The 26,744-nt window shown below is 55.2% G+C and overlaps 1 protein-coding gene and 1 long non-coding RNA gene across 3 annotated transcripts in view; one reads left to right on the top strand and one right to left on the bottom strand.

Annotated features, from left to right (window-relative positions):
* The window catches only part of PITPNM2 (phosphatidylinositol transfer protein membrane associated 2), a 133,945-nt gene that overhangs the window by 55,412 nt on the left and 51,789 nt on the right, over window positions 1-26,744 (top strand). The gene's annotated exons all lie outside the window — the stretch shown is intronic.
* LOC145716870 (uncharacterized) lies at window positions 1,161-6,178 on the bottom strand. Its single transcript, XR_014139826.1, has 2 exons — window positions 3,788-6,178; window positions 1,161-2,004 (listed from the first exon to the last, which is right to left on the bottom strand). It is a non-coding gene; the product is annotated as an uncharacterized LOC145716870 (long non-coding RNA).

Below are 26,744 nucleotides of genomic sequence, written 5' to 3'. Positions count from 1 at the left end.
AGAGGGAAGGCCGCTACTGATGCTGGACAGCATGGGGCATCGGTTTGAAGGGGATCCCTCTGGCCATTCTGTTGGGGGAGGCAGGGGCTCTTGGGAAGTAAGAGGCTTTGCTGGGGTGGGGGGTGGGGAGTGGGGACAGGCTGGGGCTCCCTGTCCTCAGTAGTATCTCCCAGCTCTGGGTGACCACACCTGTTCATGTGTTCACACCAGGAGCTGTGGTTCTTTGCGGCAGATTTTTCTGGAGTCCTCCCTTTCAGTCCCCAGATGTCACTTCTCCCTCCCCATCGTGGGCGGGTTGGGGTAGGTCAGGGACAGGAGTGGGCTGGCTTGGCTAGGTTTCAGTTCCTGCTGTTCAGGCTTTGAAGCTGCATAGCTCCTTGGAAGCACGCAGCCATCTCTGGGCCCTGGACCTGCCCTGACGTGGGGCCCCTCCTACTCAGGAGGTTCCAGAGTGGCTTCTAAGGAGGCCCATGCAGACTGGGCAGAGCTGGGGGCTTGGCTTGAGCCCCCAACTCTTCCTGCCTTGCCCGTGCTCCTCCAGCTGAGTCTGGGTTTCTGCTTCTGCAAAGTGAGCAGGTTGGATGGGATTCTGGTCTGGATTCTGGCAGACGGAATCTTCGAAAGCTTCTGTACGCATTTGGGATGGTCTCCTTGGGGGCCCAGCCCAGCAGCCCAGCCTGGGACCGAGGACCTGCTGCACATCCCCACAGGGGTCCCGGCTGCCACTTTAGGAATGGGGGAGGGTCTGTTCCAATCCTATAGCTCTGGCCCAGACATTCCAGGGATGACCTCAGGAGTTGCTGGGGGAAACGGCAGGAGATGGGGTTCTAGAATAGGGGTCTGGGGCCAGTAGGGACAGGAGGAGAGGTCAGTGGTTCAAGGATCCACGTCATTATGGAGTCCTCTGAGCCCACTCCCCAGCTGGGGCCTGCTTTGTTCCCTGAGAGCCCGACCACCTGCCCTCTGTCCTTTTAGAGGGGGCCTCGGGGGCCAGGCTGCAGACAGAAGCCTGCTCTACCACCCAGACAATGTGGGGTAAGTAGGGAGAGGGAGGAATGAAGGAGCAGGGCTGCGAGCTGGGTGCTTAGCCTGGGCATGTGTCCCACCGTCCCATCTCAACAAGTCCTTGGGGCTGTCCGGGGCGATCACCACAAGCTCCCTGCGACTACTAGATTTTCATTTTAAATTGAAGTGAGATAAAATTTAAAATTTCATTTCCCAGCCACAAGAGCCCCACTACAGGTGCTCAGGAGCTGTGTGGGGCTGGTGGTGGCCATACAGGATGGTACCGACATGGAACACGTCCATCATCAAGGAAAGTTCTATGGGGCGGTGCCCATCCCATTTCTAGCACAACCCCACGATGGAGACTGTTGCCCCCATTTCACAGATGTAAAAGCTGAGGCTCAGAGCAGGGACTGACTTGCTGGTTGTGTAGCCCGTGGGCGCCGGAGAGTACTAGAGCCCGGGTCTGTTGGGTCTCGGAGCACGGATGTGGGGTTGGCATGCTCCTGTGTCCTGCTGCCCAGCGAGCTGGGGACCGAGGAGGTCAAGGCTCATCTGCTGGCCACACACGGGCTCTGGGACCCCTGCCTCCTGTGCTCTGTTACCGGTGGGGAGCAATCTTTAATGAGAAGGCAAATCAGGGCTTAATATTCAGTTTGGAGCCTCTTCAGCCTGTCCCCTCGAGACCAAATCCCTGAGGAGGGGTTTCAGGATGTGTCGCCAAGAAACTCTTTTTAAAAATGAGAGAGCACTAGCCAAAACCCACCTGTCCCTCCAAGGATGAATGCATCTGGCACATCCATCCAGTGGGACTATGGTGCAGCCGCCAGGAGGAAGGAAGCGCGGACACCTGCTACAACCCGGGTGAGCCTTGCAAACATGATGCCAAGCGAAAGAAGCCAGACACAAAAGGCCACATAGTGCATGGTTCCACTGATAGAAGATGTCCAGAAGAGGTCAATCCGTAGAGATGGAGAGTAGACTGGTGGTTGCCAGGGGCTGGGGAGAGGAGGAAGGGAAAGTGAGAGGCTATCTGGTTTTGGGGGCGATGAGAATGTTCTGGAACTGAAGAAGATGGTTGCACAGCACTGTGAATGTACCACAGGCCCCCGAATCGAATACTTTAAAATGGTGAAAACGGTCAGTTTTGGGTTATATCCGTTTTGCCACACTAAAGAAGTGAGACAGAATGGCAGGATTCTGGTGGTGCGTGGAGGGATGTGCTTTATAAAATGTTTTCGACTTGGCCGTATGTTTGAGCATCTTCATAATAAAGGGTCGAGGGGAAAAGGTGACAACAAGACTGTGAAGGGAGGGGCGCCTGGCTGGCTCAGGGTCATGAGTTCAAGCCCCGCGTTGGGCCTAGAGCTCACTCACTTACTTACTTACATACGTACATAAAAACTTATAAAAATAAACGAATGAAAAGACCATGAAGGGAGAATGTTTGTAAGGCTGCGGCCTTCAGGCTGGACTCCCGCGTGGGCCACCCTTTGGTCTGTCTGCGTCAGAGCAGCGAGCCAAGGCCTCTGTGCTGGCTTCAGGCTGTGTAGAGCCTTCATCCAGTCCATCTTGGGGAGCGAGGAGAGGTGGGGTGTGGGGTGGGTTCCCCGAGGTGGTGTGTTTCCCGGTGCCCGGCCATTCGGGTGTCCCAGGGCCTGGGGGTGCAGGCTGGGAGAGGGGGGTGGTGGGCTTATCCTCCCTTGTCATGAGGAACTGAGGCCCAGAGACATGGCTGGACTTGCCCCCTTGCGTGATCTCCATGAGGAGATACGGAGACCCCCAAGCCAGGCCTCCTGGCTCTCTCCCCAGCCCCATTTCTGCTGCTCGGAGTGCGACCGAGCCAGTGGCAAAGGCCGGCCCTGGAGTTGGGTTCTGTATGGAAGCAGCCGGGCTGCCCGGCTGGCAGGTGGGAGCAGGTGTCCTGGAGAGTCCGCCTCCCATCCCCTGCCCACCCCCCCATCCTGCCCCTCCGCATAGGCAGCTCTGAGCAAAGGAGCCCTCTGCGGGGGGACACACTTGTTCCTGAGGGTGGGAGACGTGGCTGACGCTCATGGGGCCTGTGACTCAGGGTCCGGCCCCTCTGATTTTTAGACATGGGGAGGCGGGTGGAGGTCTGCAGTGCCTCCCCGGACGCCAGGGCCCCAGGCATTGCCCAGGCGGTCTGAGGGGCTCTGGTCCCAGCCCCCGTGGTCCGCCGGCAGCGCGACCTGAGATGGGAGCACGGCTCTCCGCAGGGCAGGGCGTGACGGAGCGAGGAGCCGGGTGAGGAAGCCCGAGGCTCCCGCCGCGCCTAGCGGCTCCTTGCGCCCCTGGGCCGCCGTGGGCCCGAGGCTTGGGTTGGGGGAGGCTGCGCGGCCGGGAGAAGGTGCGGATTGGCTCTCGGCTGACGCCTTCCCTCCGGCATATGGCTCCTCCGCCCGCCTCAGGCTCTGCCAGCGGCCCCCCCTTCTCCATGGCAACTTAGCTCAGTGGTCCCAGCGGAGGAGAGAGAAGCAGTTCTCCCTCTTCCCTCCCTCCCTCCCCTCTCCCCACCTCTTCCTCCCGGCCTCCCTGCCTCCTGCGTCCCCGCCAGCCCCGGGCTCCTGCGTGCCGGCCGGCCGGCCGTCTGTCCGTCCGGGAACCTCCGCGCTCCGGGCGAGGGTTGCCTGCGGAGCTGCGAGCCGGGGGCGGCTCCCTGAGGCCGGCAGCATGGGGAGCCGGGCGGACCTCCGCAGACATGGGGGGCTGCCGCGCGCCGCTCCGGCTCTCCCACTCAGTCCCCCCTCTGCCCCTTCCTTACATTTTCTTCCTGAAAGGTAATTTTCCGCGAAAACTGTCACAGCCTCAGGACGGGTTTATTAGCAAGGAAGGCTCGGTCTGGTCACGTGGGCTGCTTGTTTTCTCTGAGTAGCGGGGCTGGAGGGAGCTGCGGAGGGAGAGGCATGGCCTGCCTCGTAGGCTGGGAGGGGGCTCAGCACAGCTGGGGGGCGTCGGGTCTCCGGAGGGCTGTGAGCAGCCTGGCTCCCGGCCCCAGGCGCTTGGGCCCGCTGCTGTCTGTTGCACTCCTGTTTTCCCATGTACTTGCTACATAGCACGGGCAGCCTGCTTTCCCGGACCTGATCCGGGGGGGAGGGGACATGGCGAGGCCCGCACCTGCAGCCCAGATGGGGCAGAGCTCCCCAGCGGGCCCCCCCCCGCCACGCGCTGCGCATCTCTGCCTAGTTCACGCTCACCTGGAAATGGAGTTCAGTGGGGGAATGTGTTGTCCCCGTGACAAAGAATCTCCGAGAGGATAGTGGAAGCGAGAAGCATCTGCTGGCTAGTTCCTGGCAGCTCGGCCATCTGTTTGGGACAGTCCCTCGGCAGAGTTTGGTGCAGACGGGATTAAAGACCGCTGCCCAGTGGGTCGGCATTCTGTCTTGTCTTCCCCATTTCCAGCCATGGTGCTTAGGATGGGTTTCCTGGAGGGAGTGGCTGAGATCCTGGGGCATTCCCCAGATCTGCGCCCTGGGGGGGGGGTTGGGGGGTCGGGAGCCCCCTCCCTGTTACCTCTGCCTCCTGCACAGCAGCGGAGGGGTGAATCTCCCATGGTCAACTAGAACATCTCCTAGGTTAATGGAAAGTGAGGCCCAAAGGGAACAGATTTAGTACCCAGTCCTTAGAAGCCACGGGCTGAATGGTGTCTGAGAAGCCCTCTGTGATCTTTAAATAGAAGGCGAGCGCCAAGTGGCCTGTCTGACTCACAGGGAAGCTTCAAAGTTTGGTGCAGGTATGAGGGGAAACAGTTCGAGACTCTGAAGGTGGCGCCCGATGCGGGGGGCTGAAACGGCAGCTATGTGTCTCAGAGTCAGGTTCCCAGGCGTCTGGTGGATTATATATTCTGTTTCAGTGTCTTCTCTGACAGATTGCTTTAATAACAAATCCGCCTCGAGGGCGGCCCGAGACAGGGCTCCCTGTCTGGTTCTGCGGTCGGGCCTCTTCCAACTACATTTGCACATCCCACAAAGCCCTGTTTCTCCCAGGCTGCCCTCCACCCTGCATTCTGGTTGCTTCCCCTTCATAATCAGGCTGGTTCCTGTTGGGCTGGATGAGGAGAATGCTTCTGTGTCTGCAGATGTCTGCGCCGTCTTGCTTTCCCTTCGCTTTGAGCCTGGAGTCTGTCACAGAGACCCTCCTGGCATCTGGGCGCTGTGCAGGCTTCTTAATGACATTACCCGCGTCTGGACTCTCGTTGGTTTGCTGTAAATTCCGATAAGTTTATGAATTGAGTGGTGCGTGGGGGGGCGGTGTGCTGGTTTTGTTTGGTTTGCTTTTGGTTTGCTGGCGCAAGGAATTATCCAATGTGACACAAAAGAGGTCTGCCCCACGTGTGGCGGCGATCGATCGGCTCCCGTCTTTGCTCTCAGCCACCGCGGGGGCATGCTGCAGCTGGGGGGACTCTGTCCCCCGGGGGCCTCTCATGTGCATCCAGGGTTGGGGGGGGTTGCTTGGGTGACATATGTGTGTGTTCAGTGATCCCAGCAAGCCCGAAAGTCAGAAGGACAGCAGAGCGGGGCTGCCCCACCAACCCGCCTGCTTTCATCTGAAGTGAATTCTGAGTGCTCCGTGGCAGCCCCCCTCCTCGGGTCCCCCAGCACAAGGAGCCGGCCTCCTCTCTTAGTGTCATTTCACGTAGCAGTGACTTACTTGAAAGCTTTTGTAAAGAGCTGCAGAGAGTGTGAGAGCAGGTCGGAGAGGTGGGAGCCCTGGCTGCCGATGGCTCCAGCCAGAGAAAGTGTGGAAAGCTCATTCCAGGAAAAGTGGAATAATCACCCGTTGGCTGGCTTTCAGGCGGTGAGTGACTCTCTCTTCTTTAATTCCACGGGAGCCCTGGGATCCAGGGAAGGGCTCGGTGGGAAGCCCGGTGGTTCAGACAGATCTCACGAGAGGAAGATCTGTTTTATTTTTCCCCTGAACGCTGGCGTCCACCATCCAGGCTGTGCCAGGCAGGACGGCGGCGCTGGTTCGGCATCTGGGATTCTAGGACTCAGGACCGCGTCCGCCTGGAAAGCTGAGCTGGTGCCCCGGCCCAGCCCCGTGCCCAGCCTGGAGAAGGTCCGTTGGTGGTGGCTGCTGATCTTCGTGACACACATGGTTTCAGGAAGTGAGCAGGAGAAAAGCAGCTCATGAACATCAACAATCCCAACCTGTGTTGTGATGTCCCTGACACACACACGTGCACACACATGCATGCAGTCACACGTGTGCACTCACACCCACACTCACATACACACCCCTACTATCTGCACACACAGGCAGTCACACATACGCTCACACACACCCATACACACAGGCACACTCACTCTCATGCACACACGCAAATAGTCGCACGTGTGCAAACTCACACAGACAGATCCGTCTTCCCCTTCGGCCACCAGGGCTGCTTATGGCTTATTGGCATTCTGCTTATGGCAACGTGATCTCCTATAAACGGCCCCTGGTGTTGATAGGATTGTACGACTTCCCTCTTCTGCATTGCTTTTCGGCTCTGTGTCTTACCTGCGTGAGGCAGACAGCTCCTACCCACTTCTCCCGGCGCCCCTCTTTCCCATGCCCCCGGGGCTGTGTTGTCAGATGTACCACAGAGACCGGCGCATTTGTGTTTGCAGGGAAAGCCCCTGGCTGCCAGCTTTGCATCCTGGGCCTCTGAGCGTCTCAAGCCAAAAGGAAGGGGAGTTGTCAGAGAGACTGCAAAGCGGTAGATGTGCTGAGCAAGGCCGGGTGTGCGCACGCGTATCCACGATCTGGAGTGTTCATATTTAGGCTTCCTTGGCTTTGCTTCCCATTTTCTCCCCATTTCTGGTTCATTTCTCAGAGCACAGTCTCAGCAGACTCACCCCCCCACTGCCTTGTGGCACAAATCTCATCTAAATTAACGGTCTGCAGCTGCATTCTAAGTGCTTGGTGTGGTCCCATTTTACCTACGAGCACACTGAGTCTCAGAGGGGTTGAGAAGCCCACCCGGGGAAGTCAGCATGAACTCAGATCTCAGATTCAAATTCATTCATTCATTCATTCATTCATTCATTGGGCCCTGTGCCACAGGGCTCTGGGATGAAGAGGAGTGCATTCATCCCAGTTGTCTGAGGAAAGAAAAGGAAAAAGAAAGAAGCAGAGAGCAGGCTCTGGAGGCCGCAGCCCAGGGCCTGAGTGGGGAGCCCCTCACTACCCGCCCCCAGCCCCGCTCCTGCCTGGAACTTGGGAGTCAACACTGCACCGTAGAGAATCTCCATCACCGGGTCTGGACCCGCTCTTTATTCTGGTTTCTTTTAAAAATGTTTCCGGCATCATCATGTCGGGAAGACAGTCCACAGAGAGGGGTCTGTCTGCTCTATGCTGAGAATTAGGTGTGCGTGGCTCCGTGTAGTAGGAAGGGCACCGTACATCAGCAGACTGGGCCTCAGTTTCCTCCTCCTTCACACCCCTCAGCACAAAGGAGGGGGGTGTGCGGGTGTCTGGCAGTGAACCCCATGAATTGGCCTGAGGGGACAGGACTGGGATTGTGATCATGCCTGTGAACTTTGTAGCACCTTACGCTCTGACGGTTCTGAGCAGATTGTATGTGTGTAGATCGAATGCAGAGAGACGTGCAGAGAGAGAGCACTCAGATGGTAAAGCAAGTGATTTAAACAGTTGTGCTGGGGAGAGGGTATATGAAAATTCTCACGTTATATTTGCAACTTTTCTGTAAGTTAAAAATTATGTGAAAGAAAAAAAAAGACTTAAGCAATGTGAGGGCTTTTCCCCAAAGGTGGACAGAATAGTGACATAACAGATGAGGGTTTGTACCTCAGAGACCCCCACAAGAAGCCACGTGGAAAAGGCTGATGGCTAGGGGGAGAGGGAGCCACGGGGGTGAGACTTTCAGGCCACGGCAGTCTCTCGAGAGGCAGCGGTCCTGGGCACAAGGGCCTCTGAGGTCAGGCTCCTCCCCAGCTCCCTCCCTGGGCTCTCTGATGGGGCACCAGGCTGGGATGTCTTCCCCAGGGCCCCTGCCTGGTGGCCTGAGTCTCTTCTTCCATCAGACACAGCCTACCGCCTGTCCCAGGCCCAGAGAAAATTGATTGTGACTCTTGATGGTTTCTTGATGGGGTGCTGGTTTATCCTGTGGTTGCAAATGCACCCATTATGTCAGCTTGTGGCCCCTGCCGCCTGGGCTCCTGCAAGCGCCTTGCAGTAAATGGCCACCCTCCCATCCTTGAGGCAGTTGAGGGGAGGGAGCCCTAGACCTCCAGTCCCGTCCCTGTTCCTTGCAAACTCCCGTGCCTCCATTATCTCCCCGACAAAGCCCAGCTTGGTGGGAGTGAATGAACCAGACACCTGACGTGCTCTGTTCAGTCTAGCCTAGCAGCAGCTGCCCAGCGTGTGCCTCAGTTTCCCCACCTTGTTGCCATAGCGAGAGGCACTTTCCTCCCCAGGTCCCATCACCTCTGTGAAGGCAGCTCAGAGGGTAGCAGGGCGGACAGGAGTTAGCACCCCAGAGCAGCTCGGGGGTGTCTCCCACCCTTAGGTGCCCAGCTGGCACTGGGGAAGAACAGAGGGTGGGAGCGAGTCAGAAGACCTTGTCCTGATCCCCACGCTGCCATCAGCCTGGGTGCGAGACCTTGGACAATTCCCTTGGCCTCTCCGAGCTTCAGTCTCCCGTGCAGCAGGGTTAATGGCAGGTGCCCTCTGGAGACCGGGAAGGACAAAAGGGACGGCCTGAGCGGAGCACTCTCTTCCACGCCGGCACCCTCCCTCGGCCTGTCACCCCGTGCCCTTGTGAAGCACTTCACAGCTTTCTAGGCATGGGCACACATTATCGCGGCCTGTGGCTGTGATGGGGCTCAGACAGGGCTGTGGACAGTTCACTTTAAAGCGCTTTAGCTGCCTGGCTTCATCCGCCCACTGGGCCCCTGCTCACCTGCATGGCTGAAGGCCTTCCCAAGACTCTGGGCTCCCGGGATGGGGAGACTGGGAGGTAGGGGCAAACCTGGGGTGGCAGGAAGAGCAGGACTTGTTAGCCACAGGCTGGAAGGTGAGTCCCGGCTCTGTGACCTCCAGAAGTTGCTAATCCCGGGAACCTTAGCTTCCCTCCATGCAGAACAGGGCTGTTGGGAAAGAACGTGAGACTGTGCTTGCCTGGCTCGCAGGAGTAAGGTGACAGGGTGACCGTTTTATAGGGCTCTCTTCCAGCGCAGGACTTAAAAATGGATTGCTTTCAAACGGCCGCTCTGTATCAAAGCCCATCCTCCTAGGATCAGGGCCAGGCCAGCTGCAGCTTTTCGTGCTCCCAAATGTTTGGAAGGCTGGGGCCGCTCGCAGCCAGGGGGACCTTCTGTCAGGAGGCGTGGTCACTGAGCTGCCCGGGGCCTGGAAGATGAAGCCTGGGCTCTGCCAACCCCCTGAGCGCACATGGCCCAGCAGGGTAACTGAGGCACGGGGGTGTGTCCAGGCTGGAGCTGCTTGCGGCCATAGTGCCAAGGAGGGGCCTCCCCTGGACCCACAAAGAGAGCCAGGGCCAGAATCGTTGCTTGGATCACCACTAGCCCTCTGCCTTCCCAGGCAGGAGTTGGCACACTGGGGTTCCGGGTCAGGCCTGGCCAATGGGGAGACCAACAGAGACCCAGAGGAGCTTTCCTGAGTGACCCAGAGCCATGCTGGGCTGGGCAGCTCTTGGAAGCAGGATGGAGCCCACCTCCCCCCACACACCGGCCCCTACCCCACTGCTCCCCGTTTACAGCTGTGGGGGGCTTGTGCTGGGGATTTGGTGATGTCCCTTCTGAGCAGCGCTGGCCTGAGTCCTGGCGTTCTCGGGCCCAGCTCTCACCCCACAGTCGACCCGGGTTGGGCTGACGCATGAAGCGGCATGTGGGTGCTGGGCCCTTAGGAGGGCCCCCCCACCGCAACTAGCCCAGGCCAGGCTGAAGAACCGGTCGGTCCCTGTGAGGTCATTTAGAAGGCAGGGCTCCAAGCGGCAGCCTTGCATAGAGCTTGAGGTGCCTTGGAGGAGAGCCTTCCATCTGCCGGGCAGCCCTGCTCTCTGACCGCTTGGGAGTCGGGCGAGCCGAGCATGGCAGCCAGTGGGAGGGGCTCCTGCCTCAGCCTGGCAAGGGTCACGTTCCTCTGGGCACTCCGGGAACCTGTCTGTGAAGAGAGGGCTCTAGGGGAACACCAGCGAGCACCTGCCAGTGTGGGGGTCCCTGAGGGCATAGAGCCACTGTCACCATGGTCCTCAGGCCCTTGGAAATTGTCTAGCTCAAACCTTTGCTGCCCCTGGGAAACAGGCCCGCAAAGGGTCAGGGTCCTGCCACAGCCGCACAGGGTATGAGACCAGGGTAGGGCTTATGCCCCCAAGAGCAGTGGACTGTGCTGGGTGGGCAGGAGGCTGGCCAAGCCTCTGGAATCTGCCTGCCTGTCTCACTGTGGGAGCCGGCCTGCCCCTGGGCCCTCTCCCACCGCCCTGTCCACCTGTAGCATCTCCTGGCTGACCTTGCTGCCCTGGGCTTCCCGCTCATCTCCAGTCAATGAGAACTTGATGGCTGCGTTACGGCTGGTGTGCAGAGCTCATGCTTGGACGTGGCTTTGCAGTTTCCAAAGCATGTTGCGTCCAGGTTTATTGGTTGAATCTCACCATGGCCTTGTGAAATGGTCAAGGCAGAGGACCAGAATCTTTTCTACAGAGAGGCAGAGAGGTGGAGGAAACTGCCCAAGGTCAGACAGCTGCTCTGGGGCAGAATTTGGACTGCACATCATTTACCTAACCAATATTTGCCGGGCACCTGCCTTTGTCGAGCAACTGCTCTGGCCAGGCCCCGGGAAGGCAGCGGTGAGCAAGCCGCAGGACCTGAGCCTGAAGGCAGAGCATGCGATGCCATTGAAGTCTAGGAAGGGCCAAGAGGAGAGTCTGGGGAGCTGACCGGCTTTCAGGGGCCAAGAGGAGAGTCAGTGCCGCATGCCTGGGGAGCTGACCAGCCTTCAGGGAAGCCTTACCTGGGAGAAGGATTCTTTGAGCACAGGGGGCTCAGTCTTCTGATTCCAGACCCAGAGGGACACCTGGAACCCAGGCCACTTGTTCTCACCTCCAGTAGACTTCCTGATATCATTGTGGGAACGTGTGTTAAATGCAGGGTCCTGGCCTTCTCATACAGAGGTTCTGATTCAGTTCTGATTCTGGGCAGGAGGGCCGGGCATCTGCATTTTGAACAAGCTCACTAAATGTTTCTAAAGCAGCTCGTCCCTGTCCATGAGTTTGAGAAATGCTGGACTGGGCTTCTCAGAGCCCTGTGAGCTGGGATGGTCCTCACCTGGTCCCTAGGCATGGTAGCATCCACAGAGCTAGGAAGGTGGAGTGCCGGGGGTTTCTAGATGCTGAATTGTTGGGGAAGCATTGGCCAGCTTCTTACCCCCAGTGAGAGGTTCCCCCAAAATAGAGACGGGTAGGAGACGCTGAGCCAAAGCTCAGGGTGGGGGTGGAGCGCTTCTCGTCAGAGAAAGCTGCAGTCCCTGGGTTAGGACCTCACCCAGGGAGGGCTTCTGGCTGCTTGCTTAGGCTGATGCACCTGGGGACCTAGAAAAGGCTGTCCAGGTGCCAGGGTGGGAAAGCAGGGAAAACGAGGAGGCCGGGTGGTTGCACATCCAGTAGTCACTTCCCCTGAGTGTCTTCACCGTGGATGCAGAAGGGCTTCTCACTGGCTCCCCAGTGCCCTGAGCTGTTTGGCTGCAGGCCTGGTCACAGGCTTGCTCAGGCCTGCTCGGGTGCTGGTGTGGCCTCCCCACCAGGACACCATGGGTTCTTCTCCCACAGACCCCCGAGCAGGGGGACACTGGCTAACGTCTGTGCAGCCAGCTTGGGCAGTGTCCTGCTTCCCAATGCCACAGAGCCTGCGTCCTGTCTCCTGGGGCTGCCATCACACTGGCCTGAAGGCTGGGCTTGGAGCAACCGAACTGTATTGTCTCATACTTCCAGAGGTCCGAAATCTGAACTCAAGGGATCTGCAGGCCCGTGTTCCCTCCGAAGGCTCTAAGGGTGAATCTTCCCTTGCTTCTTCCGGCTTCTGGTGGCCCCAGGTGCACCTTGGCTTGTGGCTGCATCACTCTTTTTCTGCATTTGTGCGCCCATGACCAGCCCCTCTGTCTCTCCTCCTCTTCTCCAAGGACCCCTGTCATTGGATTGGGGGCTCACCCTAAATCTGAAATGATCTCATCTCGAGATCCTTAACTAATCACACCTGCAGAGACCCTGCTTCCATTTCAGGTCACAGTCCGAGATTCCAGGTGGACAGGAATTTCCACTCAGCAGGCGGAATGTCACCAGGTAAAGGGCAGGTCTGCTGCACTGGCCAGGGGGGCAGTGGGCTGGCAGCTGGTCCCAGAAGCCAGATCTGGGGCTTCTAGCAGCCTCCGGCTCTGTTGTCAGCTAGGGCAGCTTTGCCTATGTTAATAAAAGGAGAGAGCCCAGAGCAGAAGAGGTAGTGACCGAGGGGGCAGCTACCCCGGAGAGGGTGTGCCATGTGGACACCTGTTTTAAGGTGTCCTAGAGAAGAAAAGCAGAATGTGTCTCTGAAGAGCCAACCGGGACCCTAGGTTGAGTCCCCAGGAGGCCAACTGCACAGCTTAAGGACTTCCTGGCAGGACCTTGTAGGCAATGAGCATCCCGTCCTGGGAGGTGGTCTAGCAGCCCCCCAGGGTAGGCATTGCCGAGAGCATCCCCATCCCCAAGAGCTCTGAGCCTGTGCTTGTCTCCAGGTGGATGGCCCCATCCAAAAGCTCAGGGACCCCCCCCAAGGGCAGCCAAGGTGATGTGGCAGAGTCAGCCCCATACCCCTAGACCCTCCCTCTGGCTGGCTGGTGGGTTTGCAGGGTGGGGGCAGGGGGTACCCCCCAGTACCCAAGGCCATCAGCCCCCTCCCGCTGCCCCCACAGAGCCCTCCACCTCCACAGCTGGGTCTCCCCTCCCCTTGCGCTGTCCTCTGACTCAGCGTCCTGCCCGCCCTCACCCAGGAGCCTCTCCCAGGGTGCCTGTCCACAGGAGCTGCCTGGCTCACACCCAGGGGCTTTAAAGTTTTGTTTTGGTTTTGGTTTTTTTGGTAAGATTCATATAACATAAAATTAACTCTTTTAAAGTGAGCAATTCAGTAGCATTTAGTACATTCACGACGGTGTGCAAATAGCACTTCTGTCTAGTTCCAGAACATTTGTATCACCCTGACAGGAGACCCTGTACCCAACTCTGGAGCTTTTTTTTTTTCAGTTGGGGTAATATACGTGTAACAGAGTTTACCACTGTAACCATCTGTAAGTGTCTAGTTATGTGGCGTCGAGCACATTCCCATTGTGCAGCCGTCCCCCGCATCATCTTCAGATCTCGTTGCTGTCTCCGCACTGACGCTCTGTCCCCACACAACACTCACCTCTCCCTCCCCCAGCCCCTGGCACCCCATCCTGCTTTCTGTCCCTGGAAATTTGACTCTTCTGGGTGCCTTGTATATGTACGTGGAATCCTGCAGCACCTGTCCTTTCTGACTGGCTAGTATCACTCAGCTCAAGGTCCTCCAGGACCATCCACGACGTAGCACATGTCAGAGTCTCCTTCCCTGTGAATGATGAGTAACATTCCAGTGTGTGGATAGACCACACTGGTTTATCAGTTCATCCATCAATGAATGCTTGGGTTGCTTCCATTTTTGGCTATTTTGACTCCAACCCTGGGGCTTTTTGAGAGTCAAGTGAGAACAAGTACAGAGCCAGGGTTCTGACTGGGCTCGTCACATCTCCAGTACACGCACCCATCCCCCTTAATCTGTAATTAGCTCAGGTCCCTGAGCCCAAGCCCCAGGGGAAGGATGATCATTCCAGAATGCCCCCCACACACACACCTGTACCTTCCTCTCTGAGCCACACTACCTTTGCTGCCCATCAGACCACGTTTTTATTCCTCCAGAAAGACCAGGACACAGCATGCTGAGAACCTCAGCCCTTGCGGGAGGCTGCTGGCCTGAAATTGTGACTTGCTAGGTGACCTTGGGCATGTCTCTCCTCTGAGCCCTTGCCTCTCATCTGAAGGGCAGTGATCTGAGCCAAGGAACTCACATGGGGACTTGTGTCGACTACTCACGAGGGGCTGGGCTCCTCGGAAATGCGCCCAGATGATTGTGCCCATCCTTGGTCCTGCTGTCTCTACGGCTAGCCCCATCCCCTGGTGTATTCCGTCCACAGGTATTTGCTGAGCACCTGTTTGGGGCAGGATGGGGGCCATAGGGGGCTGCCAGCAGAGGTGGCTTTAAGCAACCCAGAGGGATGACCAGACACGTCAGGAGGGAGGGCAGGTGTCACCCTTCATATCCATGCCTAGGGCCCCAGTGTTATCTCATTTAATCCCACCCACCCCTGTCAGGTGGGCGATCGGGTCAACTGAGGCCTGAAGTGGTTGAATGACTTCCTTGAAGACGAAGCTTGAATCTGAACTTAGATCTGTCTGGTTCCAAAACTAGTCTTTCCCACTGCGTCTTTTTCCTTCCAGCTAGCCTTGTTTGTTTGTTTCCTGCCACCTTTTTTTTTTTTTTTGCAGGGTGGGAGGATTGTGCTTGCCCCCGCCGCCCCCCACTTCCTCCGTTCCTGCTGTTCAGTTCAGGGCTGTTCAGCACCTCCTCACTTCCCACCCTGTTGACATGGGGCTGTTGCTGGGTTGGTTTTGTTTTTGACCTAGTCAGCCTGGCAGGGAAGTGGCGGGCTGTGTGCAGAGCTTCCCAAAATAGCCCCAGGCTCCCCGCCAAAGATAGAAGAGCCAGACTGTGTGCGATGGTCTTGGGCCAGTAGAGGATGACTCTGTTTCCTGCACCCAGGCACCCCTTCTTCTTCTTGTCCTCCTCTTGGCCTCCCCTGCCCTGTGCCTCCCCCAGCCCAGGTCACCGAATGCCACTTCCCACACCTGTGCCCCCTTAGGAGGTTCTTCCCCCCAGAGTGCCGTGAGGCCCGGATGGCTTTGTTACAGCCTGGGGCCTAGAATCAGGGATTCTCATTTCCTCCCTATGACTGACTTGTGCCATGACCTTGACCAAGTTCCCGCCGCTCCCTTGGCTTCAGTCCTCCTGTTGGAGGTGGGGGAGGCCCATCTGCACACCACCTGGCGTTATCGTGGGGGTGGGTGAGAGAGTAGGGGCAGGGGACCCAAACGGGCAGTGGGAGGGTTGGTAATAATGATCTCAGTGAGTCATCTCTTCTAACCCTGTTTGGAGCATGAGGATGCAGTTCAAAGGGAGGCGCTCCGTTAGCAGGGCGGTTCCAATACCGTGTCACTTCATAGCAATCATGGCAGCCGTGGTCATCGCTTTGGTGTTGTGTGCTGGGCATTTTATGTCCCACTGTCCCTTCATCTATTCCCCCTCAACTGCCCACTGAGGGTACATGGCACTGGACCTAGTTTTATAAGCATAAGAACTAAGGGTCAGAGAGGCGCCTGGGTGGTGCAGTCGGTTGAGCATCCAGCTCTTGGTTTCGGCTCAGGTCGTGATCTCAGGGTCGTGAGATCGAGCCCCGTGTCAGGCTCTGTGCTCAGTAGGGAGTCGGCTTGAGATTCTCTCTCTCCCTCTTCCTCTGCCCCCACCTCTAAAAATAAATAAATAAGCCTTAAAAAAAAAAAAAAAAAGAACTGAGGGTCAGAGATTTCGAGTAACTTGCCAAGCCCAAGTGAAAGGGGAAGCCATGAGGGGAACCCTGTTCTAGCTTCAAAGCCCGTGCTCTGTCTTTGATGTCTTACCCCCTCCTCCAGGCTAAGCCTGTTGCTGCTCTAGGCTTTTCTCTCCAGACCCTGAGCCCAGCCAGATCAGCCAGAAGGTTCTGTGTATATTCATATGGAAAACCTGATATAGGACAGAAACCCAGGAGGGCCTTACCTCAAAAGAGAGCCCTGGGGACGTGGGGGCATCTCTGGGACTGAAAAGCTGCCCCGTTAAAGTGGCTCTTTTTATTTTGGACATTGAAGCAACGTCAAAGAATGGTCAGCAAACATTTCGCAAGGACCACCGTGTGTCAGGCCCTTGGGGGCATATGCATGTACCCCCCAAAACCTGGGGAGGCCCCATTATTTAGACTTGGCAGGTGAAGAAATGCAGCTCAGTGAGGAAGTCAGGCCACCCCGCCAAGGCCTCCAGCTCCTATGTGGCAGGGCCAGAGCTAGACCCCAGTCTGTCTGGTGCTCTCACTGCCCCTCCAGAATCCAGAGACTAGGAAGCCTATGGCCACCACACCCCAGCCCTATTCCTCCTCCTCGCCCCTTCCTCCTCTCGTCCAGGTGCAGGTGTCTGTGGCCGCTGGGGCTACACAGGGCTGGGTTCCATCCCCAGAGCAGGGCTCCCATCATTGTTTGCTGATGAGATTATATTTACACACATTTCTCTGTGTGTTTATGTGTGCGCGCAAAGCTGTCTTTGGTTTGTGACTTGCACTGTGTGCCCCGGGGTCAGGGCCTGGCGAGTTTTGGGGGCCGGGTGTGTGTGATGCTCATCATCTGGCCTGCATCTGCTGTGGGATGAACCAGGGCTGACGCACAGTTGTTTCCTGGGGAAGAAACGCTGAAATGCAGAGCCATAATTCCTTAGCCTCGATTCCAGAATCCAGCAAGCTCAGAAAACCAAACGTTTTTTTCATAACTCATTTGGCAACAAAATCCCGCCTGAACCGAGGTGAGGCTATTTATAGTCCAAGTGAGGCTATTTATAACCTTTATGCAGTCTATGTTCCCATATTTCGCTGCAGAAATGTCAATATATTTGGTTATTGGATGCTGCTGAACGATGCAGTGTTACCCGTCTAAATGCAGGGAGCTCTGAATTCTTAAATACATCTGGCCCTGAGGGTAAGACCTCTCCTTTTAGCCTTCTGCAAATAGCTTCTGCTTCCAGGCACCCACAGTGTCCCTCCCCTGGGATTCCTGGAGCTGAGGGAGGATGCCGCCCCAAGTGCCTGCAGGAACAGCCCCCCCAGCCCCACAGCCCACGCCACCAGCAGCGCCCAGCAGTTAGATGTTTCTGATATTACCGTGGGGAATGGAGTACATCTTTCTTGACAGGCACGGCATCTCCACGCTTATGTCTGACCCCCCTGCTGGATGTATTACCACCTCTCTTTACAGATGAGTAAACGGAGGCTCAGTTTTAAGTATCATATCTAGGGACAGAGGTGAGAAGGGCAAGTGCTGGGGCTCCAACTTGCCCTTCCATCCCGCTGCCTCTCTGGGAGGGGGTCTAGGGACACGGCAACGTGTCTCCCTGGATTTGCAGCCAAAGCACGTTGAAATGGGAGGGAGGAAGCATATGGAGACCCAGGTGCACATGCAGGGGAGTAGGCAGATGTGAGTCAGGCCCCTCCCTTGGCAGGGAGGAGGGAGGGGGAGAAGCAGGAGCCCCTCTGCTGCTGCAGGGCCTCCCTTGGGACCCACCGCCCACCTCCCGCTGTAATCCCTGCTGCTCAGGCCCTGCTCTAAGAGCACCTGCGCCGCCTCCCACCTTGTCTGTTCCCCGCAGCTGACAGCCTGCCCTGGATCTGCTCCCGCCCTTGGGGCTTCTCTGCAGTACTCACGGAAGCCCGGGTGCTCAGAGAGAGGGCGCAACTTTGCCTAAATCCCATCTGCCCACTGTTCTTGGGACCGCCTCCCCCACAACCTTCAGGGGCTCCCTTGTATCTGGGCTTTGGTGGGCTCTGAAGCCCCCAAGGGTCCAGGCTCCCCAGTGTGCAAGCTCTTTCCCACTCCCATCAGTCATCTGGCGACAACCCAAGGACCCCTCGCCACCTGCCACAGAGTCCTGCCTCAGAGCCTTTGCTCAGCCTCTTGGCCACTGGAAGGCCTCCCCAGCCCCCACCCGAGGCACGCCTGCCCTGCAGCGCCTCGCCGCGCAGTGAGAGAGTGCGCTGACGGTCAGAGGGACCCCGTGATGGCTGCAGTTCCCACCTCGACAGAGCTGTCAGTGAACCGGCCTCAGAGCAGGTCCCTGGGGTAGTCTGTACCCATGAGCCCCACCAGTAGGGGCTCTCTTGCCGACCGTTGTTGTGTCAGAAAGTTTCTCAAAGCTGCCATGGGCTTAAAGAAGGCAACTGTGACACATTGTAGAGAGCTCTGGGTTGAGAGGACAGGACTCTGGGCTCCAGGTCCTGCTCTGCCCTCAGTCCCTAGAGGGAGGGGAGGGATGGATGGATGCAGATGTGAGGCATGATGGATGGATCCATGGGTATGTAGATGGATACATGGATGCACGTGCGGATGGGTGGATGCATGGTCTCATGCATGCATGCCAGATGCATGGGTGGATGGATGGATAGATACATTGATGGATAAATGCATGGATGGATGGATGAACAGATCAACTCCCAGCCCTTCTCTGGACCTCAGTGTCTCATCCATACAATGATAGTGTTGGGTTACAAGTTCTCCTTCAGTTTCTGAGCTCTGTGATTCTGTCTGTGTCAACCTAGCACCCTTAAGAACCCCTGCCCCACCCCGGGCACCTATAAAGCACCCACACCTGTGCCCGGGGACTCTGGAACGCTTTCTTGGCTCTGCTTTCCACTTGCCGTGGGCATTCCCTGGGCCTCGTGACCCTGGCCTTCATCCTCTGCCCACGCGTGTGCTGCTGGCCTCTGTATCCACACATCTCTCCAACTGGAGGTGTAGCTGTGCTTTCTTCTGACCTTTGTTTTTGACAGAGCCATTTGTTTATCTGTGGGAGGGCTGTATGTCTGTTCGGGAGGAGCCGCTGAGGGATCTGTGGGTGGAAGTGTTGTGTGGAAGGGAAGAGCGCCCCCTGAAGTTGGACAGCCCTCTGGTGGCAGCAGGCCCTGGGGTCCACAGCAGATGATACACGGCCCCCGTCCCTCTAAGAACTCAGAGCATTATGGTAGCATTATGCACAGTGACACCCCGTCCGTGCGCCGAGGGCTTGGCGGACGGAAGGGCAGCTATGGGCCAGGGACGGCTTTATCAGCAAGGCAGATGATGTTAGGGCTCGGCTCCCTAGGCAGGGTGTCCCCGGGGAGGTGGGGACCCAGATGATGGCAGCAAGTGAAGACACCGAGATTGGCCCGGGACCTCGACGCACGGGGTTGTCCGGTCTTCAGCTCCTGCAGGAGCTCGAGCACCAGGATAGGGAGCCTGGGTGTTCTCTGGTGAATAAAGGTGAATTCTTGAAGGTCTTTAAGCAGAAGAGGGACCCAGTCAGTTCTCCTTTCTTACAGTCTGTAAAGAAACAAGGGCTGAGTTGGAAAACTCACCCCTGACTGGTGCGCTGAGCCCTCAAGGCCTCATGGTTGGGATAAGGAGCTGGGACGCTGGCTCCCTGAGAAAGGGGCGATTGCCAGCACTCAGACAAAGAAGGGAAACTGATTAACTGGAGTTTCGCCTGACTTTTTTTTTTTTTTCTGAAAAAAAATTTTTTTGGAGATATAATTCATATGATATAAAACTATGTTAACAATTCTGTGGCATTTAGTACATGCACAATATGTTAGATTGTGGTCATGTGACCACCACCTCCGTCGATTCCAGAACACTCTCATTACCCCAAAAGGAAACCCCGAAGGCATTAGCAGTCACTCGCCATCTCCCCACGCCCAGCCCCTTGCAGCCACTGATCTGATTTCCTTCTCCATGGATTTGCCAGCTCAACATCATCACGTCACCAGAATCACACATACATCGAATGCCAGGGGCCTTTTGGCCTGACTTCCGTTCTGCTTTGCACCCCCCCATCCCTAAGCTCAGCTGTACTTCGTGCTCTGTGGCCCCCAGGCCAGCCTGGTGTCTGACCAGACTGTAGCTCCTAGCCTTGCACCGGTCCAAGAGGGAAGTTGAGGCAGATTCCATGAACAAGCTAGTCAGCAGTAAGCTGGACCTGCTGGAGAAACAGTTCTTCTGCCCTCATGGGGCATGGATTCTGTGGAGGCCTGTGAGGCTGGGATAGTACTTGCCCCGCCCCAGCAGAGAGCACAGACCCAGCTCCAGAAACCACAGTGCTGCAGGTCACGTCTGGGGCCCAGCTTCCCTCCTGGCCTGATCTGTGTCCACCACTCCGTCTTGTAGACCCTCTACCAGGACTCAGGCTAAGTGGCTCAATGGCCACCTTGTAATGAACCACAGGGGAGGTGGCTCATCGACTCACTGCCCCCCCCGCCAAGACTGCTCCTTGAAAGATCCCCAGAAATGACCCAAAGCACCCCCCCCAAACTCTCTGACCATTTGGAAACACCCGGGTTCTTTGTGCCCTGCCATGCGCCTTGGCTGGTCTTCTCCCTGCCCGGAATCCCTGACCCCCGCTTGCCAAGGATTTCTAGACGTCTGCAGGGCGCCTTGTGGCATGCCCAGCACTGAGTGAAATGGACGTGGGCACTGCCCTTGGGCCTTGCAGTTTGGGCCCAGACAGTGTAATGGTGTGGGAACAGAAGATGAGGTGCTTGTCAGGGGGGACCCTGGGCGCCCAGCTTCTCCTGGAGTGGTCAGGGAGGGCTCATAGAGCGGGAGCTGGTTAGGCGAAGTCTACGGGACCCTTTGGGGATTTGCCACATAGACCAGGTGGGGAAGGGCTTTTTCAACAGAAGGAGCAGTAAGTGTGAATCGCAGCAAATGCTTGAGGCAACAGTGAGGCATGTCCCGCTGTGTGCCAGACGCTGGGGACCGGGTAGAAGCTGTGAGCGCTGCCCTGAGGACTTCACAGCCGGGGTGCTGGGTGGGGGGGGAAGGGGGAAGGCTGCCTGCGGCGGGGCTTCAGGGAACAGCGAGGAGAGCGGCTGGAGCTGGAGAATCGGGCGGCCAGGTGGGAAGACCAGAGAGGTCATGGGCAAAGCACGAGGACCTTGAGGGATGTTCTGGGAGCAGGGCCTCTGACACTGAGGGAGCTGTCAGATGTGATCAGATGCACTCTGACAGCTTCTAGGAAGATTTGGGGGGGACCCAAACTGGAAGCATGGGGAGCAGCTGGGCAGCTGTTCCGCTGCCAAGGTAGAACAGGGACAGTAGGCGGGGCAGATAGAGTCCCTGGTTCTGCGTGGTGATGTGAGACCCACGGGGAGGGACCCCAGGTGGTGCTTGGGGACCTGGTCTGCATGCTGGCCTGGTCCTTAGCCCTGTGAGACGTTGGCTGAACTGCCTGACCCAGAAGGCCCAGGCTTCTGTTCACTCTTCTGCAAAATGCTCAAGAGGAGGGACGAGGAGCGTTGGTTCAAAACTACTTGAAAGAGTGCAAGCCAGGGAACGAGGCTAGATTGGGTTGTGCTTTCCCTACGGGAGGACCCTGGGGCTCATGGCCCAGCTCCTGCGAACTCTAGCTCCCCTAGGTCTGTGCAGCTGAAGGGTCCCAGTCCCCCTTCCCAACGCCCAGTTCCCCCCTGGGCCCACCGCCTTGCCCACCCCTCCTCCCCCAGTTAATAATTCAGGACAAGCAGATGACTCTGTTTCATTTCCCTCCTGCTCTTGACTAGCCTCCCTGGGGCTTGTTCCTCAGCTTGGGGTGGGCATGGGGTGGTGGGAGCCCGGGGGTCTCTCACTGCCAGTGCCCACAGCCTCGATGGGCCCCAATGGGCCCCAGGGCGCCCCAGCTTCAGAGCTGTCAGCCCACAGCCTATGGAGGTGGGGAGGATCCTTAGACACCACTGGTCCTGCCTTCCGCCCGCCCCTGACTTCACGTGGGGCCCGTTTAGGGCACGTGGCTCCCGTCTAGGGCACGTGGGACCCGTCTAGGGCACGTGGCGAACAGTTACAGGATGAAGAGGCCAGCGGTGCCACTTTTGCTCTTAGGAACGTTCTTTCCTTTGCTCTTCTTGATGTTCCTATGAGGAAGGGATTCACACCTATGCTTCCCACTTTGGGGATCTGAGGCTTCAGAGAGCCTCAACTTACCCAAGGCCAGCATGCCTTCAGGCCGCCCCTGCCCAGTCTCCCCTCAAGGCCGAGGGCTAGAGCTCAGTGAACAGTGAACTCCCAGATGACAAAGCCCTGCGGGGGAAGCTTTAACGCATGCTCCACTCTCTGGTTGTTGGCCTCGTTCTTCATGAAATCCTGGGGGAGCAGCCAAGTGCATGTGACCCCCTAATTGGGCTGAACGTGGAGAGAGCCAGATCTCGAGGCCTACTCTTGGTTACTACCAAGGAGGCCTGGGACATGGTCCAGGGCCCCACAGGATTGGGAGAGGGAAGAAAGACTTCCAGCCTTTGTCTGCTAACCCAGGAGGACTTGCTGGAAGAGGGGGGCAGGTCAGTTCAATTATTTTGTGCTTGGCGTCTGGCAGAAGGAGGCAGCAACACAGAAGCCAGCCAGGCCCGTGAGGGCACCCTCCAGGGCTAGGGACTGCTGTGGCATGGTCCCTACGTCTGTCCACTCAGGTGAAGCCTTCCCAGTGAGCAGCTGGCACAGAATGCTCTGGAGCGGCTCTAAATCGGGAGTTGGTCTCCCAGGCAACGTGAATGGGAGCTATCAGCCTGCACTCCTCCACCTGGGTACCCAGCATTGCCCAAGAGCTCCGGCAAAGTTCAGCTGTTAGCTCTCCTTCCCAGACGAGTCAACTCAGGCCAGGCTTCTGTGACACATATGAGTGGCCAAGCTCAGCCCGATAGTCTTTCCTTTGATGCTCGACAACCACCCTGACCTGAGGGGCAGGGTCTGGGACTCAGTCCTCAGGGCGCCTCAGAGCTGACTCAAGGAAGCTTGACGGGGCTTGGGACTGGGCGATGATGTTCCAGGAGCCAGATGGACCTGGGGGCAGAGGTGGTGTGAGCTTAACACCACAGGGCAGAGCCCCCGGGAGAGGCAGGGGCTGCGCGATGGCTAGCGGGGGCATGGACGTATCATAAAAGGTGCCCCTCCCTGACCAACTTCTCTCCATTTCTTTCCTTCCTGCTCTCGTACTGCTCCCACTGACACCTCACAAGCGTGTATGTTCAGATCTGTCTTAAGATCGTCTTATTAGCGTACGAGGACACTTCTGTAGACAGAGCTTGTGGGGAGCCCCCGGCACTAGTTCCCCCTGCCCTGTGTGCTCCTACAGGGGCAGGGAGCAAGGTGAGAGTGGCTCAGGGGTCGGGCAAGAAGGAGATTTTCCATCTAGGATCTTGAAAGGAGGGGTCTGGTTTTGAGGTTGATCAGAAGATCCCGTAGCCTGATCTCCCCTCCAAGTGGTCCAGAAACATGTGACTCTAAGCAAAGTCTACTGATGTGTGATTAATTTACAAACAGGCGTGCAGAGCGGGACATTGTGTACACAGGAGCCCGCTGTTCCTGCAAAGCTGTGTCAAAATGTCACCAAGCTCGGCTTTATTTTAGTACCAAGTTATCCTATCTGTTTAGCACCAAACCTGCTCACGCGCCAGGTGGCCGAGCTGGTGGCATTATTGACTTTGGGAGGGGACAAACCTTTAAGGTCGTTCCAGGCCCCATGCAGGGCGGGGGGGGGGGGGGGCGCGGCCCAGAGCAACTTCCCAGTTTCACAGAGAGTGTCCATGTTTCGTGGATAAAGTCTCCACACGATGAAAGGTCGGTGCGCGTCCAGAACACTGGACTCCCCATCTGCCTATGTTCTCCCACGTCTGCCCTCCACCCCAATCAGCTGCGGCCTTCCCCTAACTAGATGACCTCCCCACAACTCACGTGGACTCAGAAGGCAGATTGTGAGATTGCAGATGACTATACAAAGAAAAACACCTTAGCCGATTTGAAATTTTTAATCATTCTTGACCTTGGGGTGGAGTGAAATTTATTGTAATGCCCTTCTGGAGGAGAAGGTTTACTCAGCAAGTGAAGAACCATGCAGAAGGTGAAAAGATGATGCATCACCCTACGATTAGTCAGGACTTTTCTGGTGGTGAACAACAGAAGTCCAGTTTGGGCTAGCTCCAGCGAAAGGGGGCCCTGCTGGGAGTGCTCACATCACCATAGAGGGAGGACAGGGCAGCCAGCCCCAGCGGCTGGGGTTACAGATCAGATGCCGCCAGGACTTGCACTCATGCTCAGCTCCATTGAGGCCCGTGTGCCTGGGTCCACAGAGAGGACGTAGCGGCTGACACCTTCCTTCCTTTGTCACCGGGGAAAGGACCAGCTCATGTTCTCTTTGACGCCAGGCTTAAAAAAAGGTCCCTGGCATTTTAAGCAGAGGCAAGATCACAGTCTGCAGGTTGAGGGCACACTTCAGCCTTCTCTTCTTGCTCCAAATCCCTCGATGTGATAGAACAAATATTATTAATTTTCCATGCGGGCAAAGAGATGCCTTTGGTGCATAAGAAACCACGAGGAGTTAGCAAAAGATGGGGTGAAAACAGAATGAGACTGAGGAAGGAAACAATGTTCAAATCGTACCGAGGAGGGAGAGAGGATTCTAGGTGTGTTCCAAGCCTGGATGTAACATATGAGGACCCGGAAGGGGTTCTTGGGTGATCTACACAGTTGGTCGGTAAATGAAGAAGTAGAATGAACACAGCTATCGAGTTTCTTCTCTTGTTGGGGAAGGAGAGGTGGACCCTAATTAAATCTGGGCACTCCAGAGAATTATATGTTTAAGTATGTGTGTTTAAATATTTAAAGAGGACCCCTGGAACAGGAGTCAGCAGACTATGGCCTGCAGGTCAGATCTGGCCCACATTCTGTTTGTGTAAATAAAGTTTTATTGGAACACAACCACACCCATTTGTTAGTGTATTTTCTGTGGCAGCTTTCCTGCTATAGTGGCAGAGCTGAGTAGTTGCAACAGAGACTGCATGGCCCACAAAGCCTAAAATAAATACTATGTAGCCCTTAATGGTAAAAGTTTGCTGATCCTATTCTAGAAAAATGAAAATAACACAAAACGTCCAATGCAGTATAGGAAAAAAAAAAGATATATCTAACAAAACAAAATGAATCCAATAAAGAGCAAAGAAGAAGAAAGGAAATACATATAGTAAACAAAAAATGGCAAGAATTAGACTAAACATCAGTAAGCACAATGATTGAGAAAAGAGTTTCTCAAAATAAGCTAAAAAAATTTTTTTAATGAAACTGAAAAAGAAAAAAAAGAAACTTAAGAAATTTGAAAATAAAAGGATGAGGAAAGAAATCCCTCACAAACAGCAAAGAAAGCAAATGAGCAATGTTAATATCAGATGAAAGAGAAGTAAAATGAACATATTTTAGGGATCGAGGAATTGCTTAAAGTGGTAAAAGGAATATTCCACTAGGAAGTTGAAGTTAAAAGATGTGGACTTTCTGTACTTAACGTTGTAGCTTCAAATATGGTAAATAAAAATTGATGATATTATGAGGAGGGAAAAATGACAAATACAGAGTAACAATATTGAGCTTTGAAAGTCTCCAAGATGTCTACATAGATGTACACAGATGATAAAATTGTATGGAATGAAATACACACACATAGCACACATGCAAATAAGTACAAGGAAAACTGGGGAAACATGATTAAGGTCTGTAGATTTTATCAGTGTCAGTATCCAGCTTGTGATATTATAGTTTTGTAAAATGTTACCATTGCAGGAGACTGGATAGTGTGCAAGCGATCTCCCTGTATTATTTCTTACAACTGCACGCGAATTGACAAGAAAAGTCCTTCAAGAAGAACACATCAGGTACAAAAAACTGAATAACTCTTAGGTTAGATGAGGGAGTCAAAGTGAAAATTTTAAACTACAGTATTTTATTTTTATTTTTTTTTAAAGATTTTATTTATTTATTTGAGATAGAGCGAGAGAGAGAGCACGAGTAGGGGGAGAAACAGGCAGAGGGAGAGGTGGGGAGCAGACTCCCCACCAAGCAGGGAGCTCGATGCGGGACTCAATCTCAGGACCCTGGGATCATGACATGAGCCAAAGGCAGTCGCTTAACCGACTGAGCCACCCAGGTGCCCCTAAACTACAGGATTTTAAATGAAGAGCAGTAAGAGCACTGAATATAAAAACCTATGGAGTAAAGCCAAGTCAGTACTCAAAGGACAATTTGTAGCCCTAAATTCATTTATTAAGAAGCAGGTAAGATTAAAATTATAAAAAGTATTGAAGTCTGCTTTCAATTCAGGAAGCTAGAAAAAGAGACTCAGAGAAGGTAAAAAGATATTGTTACAAGTGAAGTCAGAAAACGGAGTAGCATTCATCAATAATTCTAAAAGCTTGTTCTTTGAAGACTAATTGAAGAGACCCAACTTTGGCAAGTCTGATTTAAAAAAAAAAAAAGCAGAAGGCACAAACAAACAAACAAAAGAGAATATAACTACAGAGGAGATTTTAAAAAGAAAAGACTATTATATGCACCTTTATGCCAATTAGAAAATATAAGTGAAATGTAGGACTTCCTAAGAAAATAAAAACTTCCAAAATTGGCTTCTCAAGAAAATAAATTTGCCCCTAAAATGGGGATAAAATTTCCTAAACCTTCAAGAAATAGATAGTCCTCATGTTACGGAAGCTGTTTTGGAGAACAGGAAAGGTGTTCTGAGTCCTTTTCCAAGTAGCCCTGATGTCAGAATCAGAGGATAACTCAGCCAAACTACTGGCTGGTCTCACTTCTGAATAGAAACCTACAATCTTTCTGGAAAAAAAAAAAAAAAAGCAAATTTAATTCAGCCAGATATGAAAAGAATAATGCAAGCATGACCTAGTATGACCTAGTAGGATTTATCCCAAGAATAGAAGGAAGATTTAATATTAAAAAAAAAAAAAAACTTTTCATCTAATTTACTATATTGACTGTTGGCTTTTTTTTTTTTTTTTTTTTAAGT

Source organism: Leptonychotes weddellii, chromosome 13 (genome assembly GCF_054177405.1).
Source record: "Leptonychotes weddellii isolate Sample4059 chromosome 13, ASM5417740v2, whole genome shotgun sequence".
In the NCBI taxonomy this organism is placed as follows: domain Eukaryota; kingdom Metazoa; phylum Chordata; class Mammalia; order Carnivora; family Phocidae; genus Leptonychotes; species Leptonychotes weddellii.
The sequence above is the reverse complement of the archived record's forward strand: the minus strand, read 5'-3'. Positions and strand labels throughout refer to the sequence as shown.